Source organism: Strigops habroptila, chromosome 3, assembly GCF_004027225.2.
Source record: "Strigops habroptila isolate Jane chromosome 3, bStrHab1.2.pri, whole genome shotgun sequence".
NCBI lineage: Eukaryota > Metazoa > Chordata > Aves > Psittaciformes > Psittacidae > Strigops > Strigops habroptila.
This window is the reverse complement of record NC_044279.2, coordinates 54,290,032-54,307,064: the sequence shown is the minus strand read 5'-3', so window position 1 is coordinate 54,307,064 and position 17,033 is coordinate 54,290,032. Positions and strand designations below refer to the sequence as shown.

Below are 17,033 nucleotides of genomic sequence, written 5' to 3'. Positions count from 1 at the left end.
AGGTGTCTCTGCCCGTGGTTGGGGGTTGGAACTGGAAGATCTTTAAGGTCTCTTCCAACCCAAACCATTGTGTATTTCCACATCCTTACCTGATTTAAAGAAATCCTAGATGCCCCTGTATTCCACTCAAATTCAGCTATCTTGAGGATGCAAAGCATCCCACTCGATTAGGACAGAAATGCTTCTTATGCAGCCACCCTAGAAAAACGAAACATGCTTACATACAGAAGCTAATTTTTCTGCATAAGTTTTGATGTTCAAGGAAGATACCATCTCATTGTTATTTCTGACACAAAACCTGCTGCAGAGTTACTGTGCCTGTTAGCAAAGACGACAGTTTGTGAAGCACAAAGATACTGTAAGTCTGTCTAGCTAAAAATCTTCACATGAGCCTTGAACCCAGCAGTAAGCTTATGCAAGCATCTTCAACTAGACCCAAGCAAAGCAGCTGTTTGAACCACCACTGCTGCTTGTTTTGGCTGAATAGCAAAATTAAACCGAAGAAGATAAAGGAAACATTTTAAAATCAGTTTTAGAAGCCTTCCACTTCTCACCTCTCAGCAGGAGACCCACTCCGAGGTGCCACCCTACCTCTCCCCTACTGTTTTCCCCTCTCATCCTCTCAGATAAGCCCAATCAGCCTTTTATGTGGCTGCTCCTCTTAACCTGAAGGCACAAAACCAATCTCCAGGTGGGAGTAGAGGAAAGCCATCTGAAAATACACCAGCAGGTAAAAAGAAGAAAGTCACTGTTTGAAAATGGCCAAATGCAAGCTTGTTCTTAGCAACCCTAATTCTCACCATTTAACCTGTCACTAAATACTTCACATTATGTGCATCTTAACTGCAGTCAATCTATGTATCCCACTGCAGCATCCACCACAGAAACTACCTTCAGCTTAAGCAGAAGCAAAAGAGTCAAAAAGGATGACCATTTATATGTTACTAAAGCATTTCTCTTGGGGCTACGCTACAAGACATACAACAGTAGCTCAGCCTCTTCCACTCTCTTGTGCACAATGCTGGATGCACAACTGATCTGTATCAGCTGCTACAGATATCTTTGATGTTTGTTTGTTTGTTTTAAACTATCAAGTCAGTGTGTTTAAACCTATATTACACATCCATGAAACAATGCTACTGCATGAATCCTTAACACGGTTAGAAATGCATCCCACTGTGTCAGGAAAAGACGCATTATCTCATGGTCATTTCCAGCACCACACTGAATTCCAGCAACTCTATGAAAGAAAACACACAAAACCTGCCTATCAGAGCCCCACTATTACTGCTACAGCTGCCTAAGGATAGAGGAAAGGCCAGTCTTGCAGGGCGAGGTGACGTCTTTTACGAGACCAGTTAGTATAGAGCGATAAGAACAGGGAGGGCACAAACTCCAGAATGCACAAGCCCTACCTCATACATGGACCTGAAACAGAACCAAACCGTGACACAGAAACAAAAGCCAAGGCTTCCAAAACATCTCCACATCCAGCCTGTCCCTTTTCCCAAACAGGAAAAGAAGTAGTCCAAAGCACATCCCGAAGTATGTCATAAATTACCCAATGAATCATATTCCTCATGGAAACTGTCTGGCTGAAGCCACACCACTGAAAATACACAATAAAAGACAGAAAGAAACCTACAAGATACCTTCAAAGAAAGAATGCTCTCCCCTTCCCAAATTCTGGGAGTTAATACCAAAACAAGAAAATCCTGGAGTCATCCCAGAGTTACTAGATTTGTAGTATATTTTTCCCCATAAACAAATTTTTCTCTGGATTTTCATGTTGTTTAACTCAAACTTGACCTAGATTTAACCTTATATTCTCTGCTTTTGTTTCAAGTTTTACGCGGGCTTTGTGTTCCTGAAAACTTGCCTGTCTTTCCTAAACTAATCAGTTTAAATGGAAAAGAAGAAAAAAACCAGTAACAATCTCTCTCCTTTCTTATAGCCTGTATGAAAAAAAGTTTGTATTTCCTGAGAGGGAAAAATCCAAACACAAACAAACAAAAAACCCCACCAACAAAATACACAAAAAAACCATACAAAAACATAACAGTTTCCTTAAAAGTATTTTTCACGTTACTGAAAAACTTTGACCATTTCCAGCTACAACATAAAAATGCACTGCATTACCCGAAATTATAAAACTAATAGAACTAATAGAAGTTTCACTCTGCAATGCGATGAGGAGACAATACCTTAGCTCTTTCAAAGTAAACCCATTTTATTTCCCTTCAGTTCCAAGTTGACTTAAAGGTATCGGTGACAAAGATAGCAAGTGAGATTAGATGCATTTGCCTTTACAAAGTTATGTAGTTGTATCATCTTTACAAAGATAGATGTAGTTGATGTGTTTGTTACCTGGGTTTTGTTTGTTGGGGTTTTGCTTTGGGTTTATTTTATTTTATATTAAAAAAGTGTTTTAATAGTGTTTAAAGAAGTGTTAGCTAGCTAGTTTGCTACCTAGGGTGGTGTATGCAGCTCTCCACAGGAACTCCTGAGTGGCATGAAAAGACTCACCCTCGTGGTTTGAAGAACAGAGTACAAGTAGTCATGGCAAAGCACACACCTGAGAGCAGCCAGTTTCTACCAACGAATGCCAGCAGCGTTTCAGCTGTGCAGACTTAGGCGAGAAGTCTTTTCCAGAAAAGACTTCATCCCTGACTGCAATTGCCCTCTCCGACAGGATTATAGCATGGGTCAAAATGTGCAGGAAAAGAGTTGAACACAACCACAGAAGCGGAGGTCACCAGGAAAGAGGGGAAGGAGAAGCACTCCTCCCACCCCCTTCAGGCTTCTTCCTCCGCAGCCACACCACCAGTTCAAGCCGGAGCAATAAATGCCTAGGGCACGTGCTTCTGAAATCAAATAATCTATAACCTGGGAGCTGGGCAAAATGAAGCACAAATCCAAATAATTTTTAGAATATCTAAATTTTAATTTAGCTTAGATTGCTTTGGAACAGGCAAAATAATAATTAAAAATACCCCTATGACTTAGATCTAGAAGAAAACATATCTAGTCTACGTGTAGCTACAATGCCTATCCAGGACAAACATTCTTCCTAATCTTGTTCTCACCATCAGTTTAAAGCATAGTTTCGCGAAGGTTCAGCTTTCTGGCATTCTATTGAAAGCATAATCAAGTAAGATTTTCTTGAGAACCAGCTTTAGGTCTGGCAGGGAGACCTCCTGGCATCAAAGGTATGCCTACGGCCATATGTTTCAATTTTAGTCAAAAAGCTGCAGGGATTTTTTTGTTTTTTAATCTGTTTGGCAGCTAAATTCTTCTGATATTCCATGCGTGCTTCAGTGCAAGGACAGACAGTGTGCAGAGGAGATGCTTAATTCTAAGACTCATGAGCTAGCTCTGAACCAAACCACCAACTTGGTACTCAAACTAGCCTTGATAGAAAGGAGAGTTTATTTAAAGGGGCCCATAAGAAAGATGGGGAGATACTTTTTAGCATGGCCTGTTGCAACAGGATGAGGAGTGATGGCTTTAAACTAAAAGAGATTCAGGTTGCACATGAGGAAGAAATTATTTTACAATGAGAGCAGTAAAACACTGGCACAGGTTGCCCAGAGAGGTGGTGGATGCACCATCCCTGGAGACATTCAAGGCCAGGCTGGATGTGGCTCTGGGCATCTTGATCTACTTGAAGATGTCCCTGCTCATTGCAGGGTGTTGGACTAGATGACCTTTGAAGGTCCCTTCCAACCCAAACTATTCTATGATTCTATGATTTGTTCAAGCTCACCCCATGGCACAGCTATACAGCTTTCCATACCCAGACTAAATACTTTCTCTGTGGCATTCCAGAGTGTAGGGCAAGATGGACTAGGCTGAGCATCTCAAGCTGCACTGTCCCCCTCACTGCCACATCCAGAATGATTTGTTCTGCAATTGCTGCTGTGTGCCATTACAGTACCAAACACCACAGAACGCATATGATCTCTTAAGCTTGCATTATCACTTCTGCTCGGACACGCAGACAGCATAAATAATGGAAAATAATCGTACCACCAGCACAAGTTGGTGCAGACAGCAAGGGTGGCCTGTATACAAACTGAGTGAGAAGTATGCTGGAATAACTGAAGGAGAAGAAAAATACACTTGTGCCCACAAAAGATGAACCTGGCCAGATATTAATTCCCAAAACCCATAGTTGTCCCCAGGAGTTTACATGCCTTTGCCTTTAAACACATGCACTGCTTAGATCAGAAAGGGGGACCTTTATATTAGACTGCCATAGTTTTTTGGTGTGTTTAAGGTAAAAGTCAAGTTAGTTAACTCCTTTCAGCACAAGTCTGTAGAGTCAAGAATGAGAAAGCACCAGAGTGATGATTGCTCACACAGTCTCAGCACAGCGTCCTTGTTCTTATGCAGCATGATAGGGATGTTCCTTACACAGGCACCTTCCCTGGGGCAGTCCTCGCTCAATCAAGGAGTAGTTATTTAACCACAATGTCATCTCTTCACAGTCCCATTAAAGAAAATCTTATGCAAAAAGGTAAGAGCTTGGCTACAAGTCCTTGGCGCAAACATCCTCTTACCCACGCTGAGCTGCTTGCCAGGTCATCACTGTACTCCAGAAGTCTGCAGCAGGCAGACTGTGCCAAATCCAAAGAACTCTGTCATTAAAAGAAAAACCTTAAGCCTAACAGTAGGAAGTGCTCTCCATGCTTTGCTAATCTTGTCAAACTATACTGTACAGACAACTACAATTAACAAAAGTACTCTTAGGAAGCTTATTGACAATTCCGGAGTCATGGTTTCTCTGCTTCAGGTAGACTTGAATGAGGAAAACAGCAGAAAAGAAAAATTTCTCTTGCTATACTTCAGTTCCTTACAAACACAAAAAGAACTCCCCCAAGGGAAACTACCCCACTCCAGGCAGCAATTCAAGTGGTACATATGTACCCAGGAACACCAGCTTCTCTTTCTGCCTACCCATGGGAAATACCTTTACTACCAGCACCTGAGCTTTTAACCACAGAAAAACACAATCCTTTCCTGCATTACCTAAAGGCTTTTCAGGTGTTTCTTCTGAGAGGAGTGAACAGACAAAGCTCACCAGCTCCAAGAACATCTGAATAAACACTTGTGCTGTCACCACTCAGCATAGATAGGTGGAATAAAGTGGCCCACTCGTTCACTGCATTTTCCACCTACTACTGTTTGTAACTTCCCTGACTTAAAGCAGTGGTTCCCAGACAGGCCAGTGAATAGTCTAGATAAGTACCTTTTAGCACATGCCTATTTTGACAAAATCATAGTCATATCCAAAATTCTTTTGCTGAACAACACACATCAAGTAAAAGACTTACTCACTTAGAATTCATGTTTCTTTTTAGGGATAAATGATGACAGAGGACAAGACTAACTAAGAATCTAAATATGGGTACCTTCTTTTAGTATTTTTAAGGCATGATCAAATCCTCCTGGGGCATTTCACAAACTGTCTATCCATCCAGCAAAACTAAAGGCAATTCCCATGGTACTCCACCCAACCCTTGCTCTTTCAGACATGTAAATACATTCAGGTTTATTCACAAGAAAGCTTTTCTGAAGAGCAAGTTCCATGTCTGAACCCAGCAATTAGATTAGTTTCAGACACACACAAACTTGCAAAATCCATCTGATACCCGAAACAGGTATGGTGTGTTGCATCCACCATGGCAGAAGCATTCAGAACTTCACAAAGAGAGCAGCCAACATGCAAAGAGCCTGGAGGTAACACTGCTGTCAAGTTTACAGAGACAGGAATCATCTGATTGTCTCACTACAATTAAGAAAACCTTAAAGTTAAATAATTCTGAAGGAGAAGAACAACTCTGGGCCATGTATTATGCTTCGCAGGTTTCAACTAAACCATAAAGAACAAGAGATTAAGCCTCCTGAAAGGCCTACTAATTTTGTTACTGTATTTATATTATTATCATGATCAATTGTGTTTTGATTTTAATTTTTTAATGCAGAGATGAGTTACTTAATCCGTATAAAACTATAAACAGAGCTGAATTACTTGAGGTTGACAGCCACATTAAAAGACAAAAGAATTAGTGGCATCCTATACAAGCAGGTTAGTGAAAAGCCAGCATTACATATTAGCACCTGAAAATTCAATCAGAAGACTTACCAATTTTTTGTAGCTTTGAGACTCAAAAAAACCCCCCAAACTCACCCTAAAAACAAATCTCAATTTAACACACGCATATGCACTACTTCACTAAGTTCACAGAGAACACAGTAACAACAGTGGTCAAAGGGATGTCTTGCTGGAGCAGAGACAAGTTTACATGAACTGTGTTTTAGGAACTGTCAGGAACCACATGTAAACCCATCACTTTGACACCTCATCTCATCTTATGATTGCTCTCTCAAAATTTAGCTCTGTCAAAATCTCCATAGCAAACCTAATCAGGCATTAAGGAAACTACCACTACTTGTAACATGGTCTCAGGAGTACAAGTAGAAAGACAGGAATTAACACCAGAAGTTACAGAAGAAAGATGGCTTTGTTTGTTTAAGACTTACTTTGAAGATGTGGTCTTGTGCACACCAACTTTTGGCAGTCACCAACAAAAATAAATTCTTGCCATTAAGAGAAGTAACTTTAAAGACAGGCAACTTGAGATGTTACTACACCTTCTTCTAGATTTTAACTGCCACCCACTGGAATAAAAACAGTTACAGAAAGAAATCATGATTAACTGATGGCCGATCTAGAAAAATGCATCATGAGCTAATGGTTTCACCTATAAATCAAGTCACTGCATGTTTAAATAATTTCTAGTGCTCTCATGAAGGAACTAAATAATCTGCTACTGCCAACATGCTCCCCTTTTTGCATTTCCTTTTCCCATCACCTTACTTTATCTCATGATGGATTTCTGCCTAGACTTCTACATCAAAGCTAGGCTTGTACCCTGCCCATATTTCCACTTGGTATCAAAACAACTTAAACAGCATAAATGGATGAAAACCACTCTCCTAGGCACAAGATCTCTTTTTGCTAGTAGCACAGTAGCATTTCCTTTGGCTTGATTATCTGCTCACACCTACATGGAACACTGCAGCAAATGTAATTTTCCAGACCTGTTCCTTTGACCAGATGCATCTTTATTTTCTTCTTAAGCCATATGAGATGAGACCCTCACCTATTTCACACTCCTTCTGAACACTGCCTCAAAACCTGCTTTGCCAGAATGTCTACAAGGACTTTTGCACCAGTACCAAGACTATTATGTTGACCAGAATTGCCTAGGTAAAAACCGCTCCTCTCTGCCTCTGGGACCACCAAACACAGCAGAGTCCCTGGCCTGTGACTGGCCTCCTGGGTTCTGTTATAAATATCTGTATTACTGCATGGAAGGGATACTCTAAAAAAAGCATGCATTAAGTAAAAATAAGCTGCGACTTTGGTTTTAGATGCCAAAGCAAACAAGATTAGTACTCCATAAAGAAAATAACCAAGTTATTTACCACTTTGGAGTTCTACCAAGTATTTGATACAACCAAGCTAAAGCTGAGGATTTTAGTGTATTTTCATTACAACTTGTTTTTAAGTAACTGGGTCTCAAGACAGCACTGATTTTAGCAGAAAAAAAAAAATGCAATCTCTAATACCTCTTCCCTACTTCTGGAGTAACACTTCTTAATCATTCCATTTCACAACAGTGACCTTAACAAAAAAATATATGAAGAAACAAGTATTTTGATAACAAGTTCTCTGTGCTTAGTGTTTCACAACAATTTTGTGCTTGCAGAGATGCCACGTCATTCTGGACAGATTGTATTTCAAAATGGAAACCTATCAGGAAGGAATTTAGAGAATCATGCTCCCCAAATGAAAGGAAGACAGCTGACAGAAAAGCAGAGAGCGCACTCTACTAACAGTCCAGCCTTCCTTACTCCTTTAGTTGGTAAAATGGCACTGGCATTACTTTTGAAGTCAACCGAAGCATGCTGTATATAAGGAACCATAAGTTGCCATGAAGATTGATAAGGAAAAGCTTTTCCTAGGGGAAAATCAAAACACACCAACCAAGCCCCAAAAGAGTCTGCATGTGGCTGTTGGGAGGAAGAAAGAAAGAACAGGAAGGAAGAAGAAATCACTACAAATCTGGCATCTTTAATTCAGGCAAACATCAGAGCTCTTGCAATTCCTACAAACTAAACAAAGAATCATACAGTTACTGTGGAAAAGGGGGAAGAGTCAAGTCAATTCTGTTTAGAGAAGGAAGGGAATACCATTACAAAATCAAGAGAAATTTAATTTGATGAAGGAGAATCTACATTGCAATTTAGCCTTTGAACCACAGCAGGCCATGCCAAGAGACATTTTTCATTCCATGTTTGTTCTTTACCTGGCACTAAGAAACTAAGCTTTTCCCCTGCTCTTCATTTAGAGTGATCTTAGTGCTATGTCAGAAAGCCAGTTTTACTGTTTGCATTAGCTCACTGCTAAATGGTGGTGGCCATAATACAACTGAGTTCACCACACGCATGGAAGGAATCCTACCAAAACTAGTACCACGCTGTTACATTTCAGAAACAGCCATTAAGACACCAGTGGCCCAAAAGATCCTCAATTCAAGAAGAGAGAGGAAATTAAAAGCTGCATGTTTAGCTCCCAGCTGAGTCCGAAAGTTGCGGAAGGTATACATACCGCTTCACAAGGAAAGGGAACAGGAAGCCAGGGAAGAAAAGAGTCATTATGTTCAAATGGTAACATTTTCATGAGGTTACACAGGCCAAATGAGCATATCCCAGAAAAATGTGAAGCCAAGCCTGGGTAAAAAAACAGCAGAATAAGTGACAGCAGATCAGAAAAAAAAAAAAAAAGAACAAGAACTTTAGAAGAGCAAAGAGTATCAGATTGGAAAATGTATCAAAATACAGAGAAAAATCCTAAGAGCTGGTGCACAAAAATGGAAGACTGCAATTAAATTTGATACCAGCAACCAGATAATAATAGCTGAGACAGCAAAAACAGGTTTCTTTGCAAGAGCCTCTACCACAGAGGATGCTGGCAAAAGATAAGTTCAAGATGGAGGAGGACTGACACAGCAAAAGAAGAGAAGAAAAAAATCTTCTAGTAACTAACAGTAAGCCATCGTGTCCTCAAGATTTATGAGGAAACTGAAGAATGTAAGGGCTGAGCAGAAAACAGAAATATGTAAGGCTCATTAAAGCGACCTATTCCAGCATAGGCACAAAGTGTTTGTGAAACATGCTATAGGTGGCAGATAAAAAGACAAAGAAAGAAAGAAAGAAAAATAAATAAAAATCAGTGAACTTCAGTACTAGAAAAATTTATTTAAAATTAGCCACACAGAACCTCTGGCAGACCTGATGACAGGCTGAAAGGAGCATAAGATAAGAAATGAGGGAGGACACGGAACCACTCTTCTCCATCAGACCCAAACTCACCATTAAATGTAAATGCCCATGTGTATTGGAGCATGTCAACTTAATTGTTTAAAGGAAGTTTATGTAGACTCACTAGAAAGGTCATTTTGTAGTCTGTAACAAAAAATTCCAAGGAATCTAGATTTTGTAATAAACCTATTTACAACTATATGCACACATCCATTCCCCACCACTGAGGAGATGACTGAAAAACCTCAGAGGAATAGTAGAGGAGTTAGTAAAGACAAACTGATGTCTCTGTTGATAGAAACAATATTGGATTAAGTCACTGGAAATTAACCACTTTTTAGGTTAATTCTTTAGCTTTGCACTAATGGCTGAATGGGAGAGCTGTGTTGACAGACAGGCTACTTCAGTTGCTGTGCAAACCTGATGCAAGTCAGCAAAACTCGGGTCTGCATGGAAAAAAAGTCTCTTCCCTGAATGACAAAAGCCCTCAGCTGACAAAGTGCCATCAGTAACAAGGCTAGCACTAACATGCTGTGGGGACAGCAGTTCCATCAGTAGGATGCTCTGGATTCCTATCTGCCCTATACACGATCTTCTGCAACACCACCTCTTCCAGTGTGGATGCCACTGCATTTCATCAATGCAGACAGCCACAGTAACAAGAGCTCTGCAGAGCTCCAGTTGAACCAGCAGAACCCTTTTACCCTAGGCAGGACCCCAAGAAGATGATCCTGCTATCAGCATACTATTACTCAAAAAACCCAAAAGATTTTGAGATCAAAAGTATGCAACAAATACAGTCTTATGATTAAAAGGAAGTCAGAAACACTGCCTAAAGAGGAATGGGAGTACTAAATTGAGTTACAGGTTTAATCAACACCTCCAAAGCAGTGGGCAGAGATGACAAGCAATTAAAAAGTGAGCAAAAGAAGAGTTCTGTATGACAACTCTGAAGACACTGGTACCATTTAAATCAATACAAGGATAAGGGGGAGGGCAGAAAGAGATTTTTATATCATACTTATCTGGTAAAATGAAAAGAAATTATTTCAAGTTTTAAGTAAAAAGGGATGAGGTTTTCATTTCAATTTCCTTGAAAGACCAAGTAATGATCACAACTATAAATCACAACTATATTCAAACCAGATACACCATAAGCTACAGAATGGACAAAAGTTTTCTACCTACTTCAGGTAGGTAGCTATAACCACTAAAACTACATACTAAGTGTTCTGTGAAGACCATGTATCCAGATCTTCCCAATTTATTATACCTAGATGTAGCTTAATCTGCAAGACTGTTTTGCTTTGCTACCTAATTAATTGCTTTTCTTTTCATATAAAACATATATAAATCACTTTGAATGAGAGCTTTATAAGATCGTAAACTGCTCTGGACAGAGTATGCATGTATACGCATATGGGCATGTTCATGTATGCGCAGATACACAGTTTGTATGTAGATGTATGTATAGAAAAACAAACACACGTATGTGTCCTGCTCTAAAAAAAAAGCATCCTGACAGAACTCAAGTTCTGAACTTGTCAGGTGGCAGACAAACAAAAGTTTCCAATGGAGCACAAAGCTCTTGGAGCTCCTGGAAGTCAAGCCAAGCCAACTTGAATGCAGATAGCAAACAAACAGCAATCAGTTTTTTAGCTTGGATCGACGGTTCCAGGTTTAGCTTCCAGTGGGTAAATTCATGTAATGAACATACCCTTTGCTGCCCCTGCAGAAGACAAGCTTGGAAAAGAATTCCTCTGAGTTTCAATTACTTTCAGATTGCCATGGACTCCAATGGGCTTACCTGCACTGCGAGACACGGGTAACTCCAACACAAGACTTGGCCTGTGGGCCAAGCACAGGAAACCCCCGAACAAGAGCAAACCGTGGTTCTCTGGAACAAGAGGAAATTCTTCTGCTGAAGCACGCCTGGCTATGAAACCACGAAATCCATTCCTACCCCTTCAACAGGAAGTCACAGCAACAGGGGGCAGAGCCCATCATACCTCTGGCTGCTCCAAGAACTGCTGTTTCAGAGCCTCACACACACACACCCCAAACCAACATGGCAGACTGAGGGGGTACACTCCATGGCAGCTTAAAACATGCTAGCTCATGGCTACCAGAGAGCAACCATGTCCCTTATGCCAGCTCATACGTTAATTCAGTGAGCTGACTCAAAGAGCTAAATCAGTCACAAACTAACTACAAACAAGCAGTATAAACAAACACATAAACAAACCACATTCAAACAATTCTCAGCCATTTCTAGTTCCCTACTCTGGCTTACTGTGGGATCCTGTGAGCCATTAAAAGAGTTAGTTTGCAATGACAGTGGCTGGGAAGACAAGAATTACAGTGAGTATTTTGTATTACCTGCCACAGAAATGCACAGTATGTTGCACCAACTTGAGACAGCTCCACCAGTTTCAGTGGATCCGTGCTAATGATCTCCTGTTTCACTTTTACTGCTACTGAACCTATTTCTTTTGGACAATAAGTGTAATAGCAAGTTCGGCAGAACACAGAAGAAAGGAGAGGATGGTCTACAGAGTATTCTACTTCTAAGGTTTGTCTACATGTCAAAAAGGCAGGTACTTTAAGGTCTGGAATGGAGTGAACAGCCACCTAGATCCGACGGAGCCAACAGCATGATGGATTTCTGGTCTGCTTCAAACAAAGCACAAACAGGTTAGCTCAAACAGCAGAATAAGCTACTTGTGAGTTCATTCTCTGACTTGGCCTCAAGTGAAGTACAGTCATAAAAGCTACCCTAAGCAGCAGATTCAGGGCAGCAGCCAGAGGCAGAGGGACTGTGTCAAGCAGCTGGACTCAGTAACCTTTCCTATGAGCACAGCTGGAAAAAACCACTTTGTCAACAGCCTTTAGACTACTGTTTTCTGCTTTGTGTATTTAGGTTAAAGCTTCTTATGGCACTGATTAGTTGTACTTACAAAGTCCTCACACCGACGGCAGCATATAACATAACATAAAAATGTTAGAAGACAAACAGCAGGGGAAGCTGGTACATTTGTACCTGTAATGTAGTTAGAGAACATGAGGCTCTTGAACTGGACGTATTCTAGAAGCAAACACAAGATTTGCCAAGTTTGGTTTTTTTTTTTTAAAGATAAAAGCTTCTCTTCCATCTAGAATAACTACAAACATGCCAGGTTTTAAAAAAAGCCAAAAATAAATTACTAACAGCATGAAGAAAAATAGCAACTCACAACAGAAGTGTTTAGACAGATAATTTTCCCCACTGCTTCCCACCTTCTCAGTTGCATTGAAAGATATATCTTTACGTGGACTCAGAAGCATGCTATTTGAAGATTAACTGTCTAAACCTTACAGATGTCCAACATGAAGACATGGTCTATAGCGCAAGGTTTTGAAATCAACTCATTCTTAAATATTTACAAATGTCTAGCGATAAAGACCAAATACACAAACCCACGCAATATTATTCTCTCAACAGCTGCCACATTCTAATCTATCATTTCTAGTTTTTAAGATGTATCTTTAGTTACACAAATTATAAACGAAAATACAGTCTCTGAAGGGCAAAACACATAACTCATTAGTGTTTAACAATCTTCAGAAGATATTTTCTACATGCAGTATTTCCAGTGAACTCACTAGAAGCTACACCTTTCCCTGTACTTCCTGTAACTTGTCATTAGACTTCATTTAGACAGCCTGTCAAATGGCTTTTCCTCATACACATAGAAAAAACCTCTTTTGTTATCTACTACTACAAGCTTAGTATTACTAGCAAAAGTGGAATGATCCTACCCTGTTGTCATATTAGAATTGTTTTCTGTGATTTAAAAGGCTCGTTTTCATGTGCAACTAATGCAGAACTTTTTTCTTCCTTTTAAAAAATATGACACTTCTGTTGACTCTACTTTCGTATCCCTCCCTCCTTTATTTAGCCCATATGGGTATATTTTTCCAACATTTGATCAGTAGCTCTCCTTTTCCATTATTCCCTGTTCTTTCTCTCTCTCCAGTTCTGTTCCTTACACACATCTCTCTTTTCTTGTATTTTCACGATGACAGAAGTTGATCCTAATACCACACAACTTTTGAAACTGGACATACTGTTTGAAACTTCAGCTCCAGAAAGTTACAACCCTGAATATTTTTCCATTGTAGCACAATGCAACCACATTTTGAGTAAAAGCAGAAGGATCACAGGCATCAGAAGATAGTACTGCATTTCAAGTTAACCGTTTAAACACACATCAGAATATATTCTGCAGAATTCCAGATTCAAGGAAGCCCATTTTACTGCCAGTAGAGAAACTAAAAGATATGACTATATACTGGTGTTTAATTACTTCACCTTCCTCATGTCACAAAGCAGCTGATCAACCTGATCACCATCCCACTCCACCTGTCCAACAAAGTAATGCTATTTTCTACCAATAGGTAGACTTCTCCAGCTGTGTTTTGATGTATAACAATTGATATTTAAAGGGAGGGACCTTTCAAGGAGGAAGTTACACTTGTAGATGCACTTTGCCAACATAAACAGAAAAAACAGGTGATAAATAGCTAAATAAGAATAATGTTTGACTGTACTGAAAAGCAGAAACATCAGTTGGGCCAAATATTAAGCGCTTAGTAGAAATGCCTTACTTTGGTGGATATAACACGAAGACTGCTATAAGCACACTCTGTAATTTAGTTAAGCAAAGATATATAAAAATATGCCACCACTGGATATCTACTCCAGTATCAGGGAGGTTTCAGGTCAGGGAAAGCATAAGACTAAGTGATTTTTATTTTTTTTCCTTAGGACCTTTAACATCTGCCATATGCTTAAAGTTTTCTTTTTGGTTTTTTTTTTTTTTAAGCCAAAATTGAACTGGAGACCACGCATATCAATAGTGGGGCAGGACTATTTGCTGAGCATGTATACATGAAAACCCCTAAATGCTCAACACCTCTCCCAAGACAATCCATAACATAAATTCTTGGCTTTGAAATATTCAAAGATTTAAATCATCAACACTGTCCTGAATTTTACTTTTTTTTTAATTATTCATCAAGCCATGAAAACCATTTTTCTGCCAATGTAGACAGAGTCTTCAAGGAAAAGGGGAAAGGAAAGAAAAAAGAGGAAAACCCACCACTGAAGGACTTGGCAGCCTTTAAAAATTCCCAAAACAAACACAGCTTCTCTCTAAGCTAGCATTTGCTAACAGTGTCCCTGTATTCAGCTTTTTTTGTGTGCCTGCCACTAAGTAGCACGTACGAAGAGATAGTCCCAAAGCTTCCTGAAAGGCCAAGACCTGAACCTTTAACCTGAATCAGTCCCTCCTTCCCCACCCACCCACCTCCCCTATTGCATTACCTCCTTATTGTTGACTGAAACAGTAGACAAAGTCAATGACTAAAATGAACATTCTGCCTATTTTAATGCAAAATCTTGAAAATCCTCACCACAGCTCAGTTGTTAGAAAGATTAGATGATCACTGGCTGAACCCTCTCAAAATCCTGTAACTTAAAGAAAAAGATTTAGTGTTAAACAGCAGCTGTATTTTCACTTAGCTATGCAGACATTTCATAGCCACTCTGCCATACTGGCTTATGTCTGGGCATTTGAATAAAAATAGCTAATGTGCTTGCCTGTTACGCCATTAAATAAAGTGCACAAAGGAATTGACAGTACTGGTTTTGCCCATGAAAGGCAATGGTCATTAATAGCTTGTAGTTGCAGAAGGCTGTCAGAGGAACAGCATGCCTGAGCTTCCTCCACAGCTTTCTATAGGTTTAACCATACATGAGGCAGAAGGGAAAAGACACTAAACACTTCCTTGTTCTAGAACAGGTCACACCTGCAGGAGAGGTGGCAAGTCATGCAAGCCTCAGTTGGAGGAAAAGATTCGAGTCTTGTAAATTTAAGAGGGCAGAAAGATCACAGAATCAAAGAATGGTTTGGGTTGGAAGGGACCTTAAAAATCATCTAGTTCCAAACCCCCTGCCATGGGCAGGGAAGATGTGGCTCTCTTCATGGAAAGAGTATCTTGGGAAACTGCAATGACAGGATTAGTATTCTGATACTTTCTTTTGCTGTCGTGACTAGTGTCTTGGAGATTTGGACTCGTATTTCTATACTTTTTCATACATTTTGTGCTTGAAGGAGTTAACTTTCAGTAATATTTTGAGATGAAATAGGTGACAAACAGGCTACTCATACAATCGTGCCTGGGCTGAATAAACAGATTTTTCAGGCATCTTCAAATAGGTCCACCTGGAAATCACAGCAGACAGGTGAAGTGAGCCACACTGAGGAAACAGGCTTTGTCAGCTGGATGGTATTCAAACATGGATCACCTAGCAAGCAGAAAGAAGGACTGAGAAGCTGACAGCATGCTCACAACCTGTCAGCCGTTAGAAGTCAGGGATTTTCATCCGGCTGGACAAGAGACCTCACTCCACTGACCAGGAAAAATAGATCGTATACATATTCAGATGGTAAGTTACATGCAAGTAAAAACAAACCAAAATGAGAAAGGGAGACAGTAACAGGAAACAAACAAGGAAGTAAAGTACAAGTACAAGCAGCTTTATTAGTTTGCCTAAATATGCCCTAAATAAGTCTCCTGCTTGCTAGGAGAACATGAAGTTTACCAGCTCTCATAAGGACAGTGCCTGTTTGCCTTCAGCTGCCATGTCTTCCAGAGATCATAGAATCATAGAACAGTTTGGGTTGGAAGAGACCTCCGAAGGTCATCTAGTCCAACCCCTCCTGCAATGAGCTAGATCAGGACTATGAACGTATACACCAGCCAGTGTGGATTACCTCTCTTCAGTAAGGCCTCAGAACAGTCACTGTAAAATGTAAGAGTTTTAGGAATTTGAAACAACATGGGAGTACCCTGGGAGAAGAGGGAAGAAGGTACTGGGTCCTGTTGCTATGAGAAGAAACTTGCCATTAATGCAGAATTTCAGACAGACTATAGAAAGAGAGATTTTCACAGCCTATCCTCAATTTGGAGCACACCCACCTTGCATGCAGGGTCTTGGGGCAGGCAGAGGGAGCCCCACTAAAGTGGTGAGAACATCTGCCTCCTGCTAATCTGGATTCAATCATCTAGTGTGTTCTTTCAGACTTACTTAGACCTAACAACATGCCAACCCAATGCATTAAGACTGCTGCTGTACTTTTTTGCTGGAATATTCTTTGTCCTTGCTTAAAAACTGGCAAAGCTTTACGAATCTTTGTTGAAACCAAGATGAAGTTTATTCTGCTTGCTCCCCCAGTGTTCCTAGTAAGAGGACTCTACCTAAATTCTTTTATTTTAGAACGACACTCCTGTGTATGACGGAGTTAGAAGACAGACATGTAATCCAAAGTTTCTTCCCTCTCCAGCTCTCTTCCCTCACAGTCTTCCAGAGTTCAAACAGACTCCATGAAACTGAGGGACAGCAGAGCTGGAAAGCAAGAGAAAATACTGAGAAGGTATGAAATCCCAATACGTAAGCAGGTTCCCACCTGTAACAAAATACTTGTGGGAACTGTATAGATGATATGTGCTATACTTACTCCAGATAGCATTAATACAATGAGTTGAAAGTAATCTCACACCTGTTCTTTAGGCAAACATTCTTGGTGCTTACGGCC

At 40.1% G+C, this 17,033-nt stretch overlaps 1 protein-coding gene across 8 annotated transcripts in view; it reads right to left on the bottom strand.

Moving 5' to 3' along the window:
* Positions 1–17,033, bottom strand: part of DUSP16 (dual specificity phosphatase 16) — a 67,873-nt gene that overhangs the window by 44,640 nt on the left and 6,200 nt on the right. The window contains exon 1 of one of the 8 annotated variants that reach the window (XM_030480921.1): positions 90–194. The exons of the other annotated variants lie outside the window; for them this stretch is intronic. The gene's annotated coding sequence lies outside the window, so the exon portion shown is untranslated. Of the gene's footprint in view, positions 1–89; positions 195–17,033 lie in introns of those variants that run through there. 8 annotated transcript variants of the gene reach the window in all.